The sequence below is a fragment of the Adiantum capillus-veneris genome, chromosome 7, assembly GCF_014529385.1.
Source record: "Adiantum capillus-veneris isolate H3 chromosome 7, ASM1452938v2, whole genome shotgun sequence".
NCBI classification, from domain to species: domain Eukaryota; kingdom Viridiplantae; phylum Streptophyta; class Polypodiopsida; order Polypodiales; family Pteridaceae; genus Adiantum; species Adiantum capillus-veneris.
The window spans coordinates 165,346,098-165,347,745 of NC_140937.1; the positions used below are offsets into that span (position 1 = coordinate 165,346,098).

General features: G+C 45.6%; 1 pseudogene; it reads right to left on the reverse strand.

Moving 5' to 3' along the window:
• Nucleotides 1-345: 345 nt before the first annotated feature.
• Nucleotides 346-1,005, reverse strand: LOC147454989 (uncharacterized; annotated as a pseudogene).
• Between the last annotated feature and the right edge of the window lie 643 nt (nt 1,006-1,648).

Genomic DNA, 1,648 nt, shown 5'->3' on the forward strand with positions numbered 1-1,648 from the left:
GATTTCTGGTGTATCCATAACCTGGTGCTATGATAAACCCCCCCTTGAACAGATAGGGTGTAGGTCAAAAAAGTTAGCTACCAAAAATGGAGTTTTTGGTTCAGTGCCAAACCTTGGGTTTAAGGTGTACCCAGTAACCTCATGAGAAGCGGGACAAAAAATGGGACTTGAGAACAAAAACTGATAATTTGGGAGGTCTTACCACTCATGTGTGGCAGTGTTTAGAGCCCGTACAATTTTGACATGATGACAACTGACAAGCATGATAATAACTGACAACAAATAATGTAAAAGAGACTATGACTGAAAATATGTCATTGTGTAGACAACATAGCAATAAAAAATCTAGGACACTAAACAAGGATGAATCCGTATACCACGTTCTTGATTCAAGTCTTCGTGCATGACAACTGGTACTTCATGGATCCAAAATATCCTCTTCTTCATGTCTCTCGAGGACAACTCATATGTAAACCATTGAATTGCTAGAAGAACCTTCATCACATATATGGTATGTTGTTTGTGCCAATTTTTGAATTCCTGTCAAACATTTAGAATCCCCCAATCCTCCTTTGCATCCATGCTATAACAAAGTTTTGAGATGCCATAGGGAACTGGCAACACTTGTGAGGTGGTACACATATGCATCTTGAGATGCTGTGAATATTGCCCAAAAAATGTTCCTTTACTGCTTGCCTTTTGAGATGCAAGGATCTCACCGCCTTGTAGAACTGCCTGCAAGAGCACAGCGTTTTGAGATGCTTGCGAAACTGCCCTCTGTGAATGGGGAGTCACCTCTTCTGCAGTGCCTAGGAAGCAGCGTTTTGAGATGCTATGTCCTTCAATGCTAGCGCCTTCTTCAACTGCCAGGGAATTCCAGCATTTTGATATGCTATGAAGATTTTGTACCTTCAACCTTTGACTAGCAGCGTTTTGATAGGCGATATGCTTGCCTGCGTCTACCCGTCTAGGAACAACTGCCTCCCTTGGGCTCTGCGAGGACATGAGCGTCTTGAGAAGCATCGCCAGTAAGCGTCTTGAGAAGCCAACGCCAATTGCAAGGCCCTAATACCAGTTGTTGGGGTTGGAGCTAGGGAGGATGCCGCCTGAGGGCCATGGCGAGGAGCTGCATGGTATGCAGAGAACGAGAAGAGAGAAGAGAGCTCGACACAGTTGGAGAGCAAAACAACTCACGCTATTTTTGATTAAATTGTTCTTTCTAAAACCTTACATATAAAAGGAAATTTGCCATGCAAACTTTACTTTAACTGGATCTCTACTGCATGCCTATAAGAGGCTTTTCCCACGGGTTGACCGACAAGGGCTTGAACCCAACACCATAAGTGGGTGGGGTCGGCTCTGGGTCAGCAGCGCCTGAGAAAGTGTGTGTGAGAGAGAAAAATGCCAAGTTTGGCGGGCGAGGGACAGCGAGCCATGTGGGGTGGGGTCTGAGGATTAGTGCGCAAGGCATGGTCTGTGGAGAAAATAGTGTGTGTGGATGAGCCAAAAACTTAGGGCATGGCGGCCAATTCAAAAACGGTGTGTGTGTGTGAGTTTATGGCAGGCGAGCTACGAGCCAAGGCATGAATTCAGGCCCGCCAGTGTGTGTGTGTGTGTGTGTGTGTGTGTGTGTGTGTGTGTGTGTGTG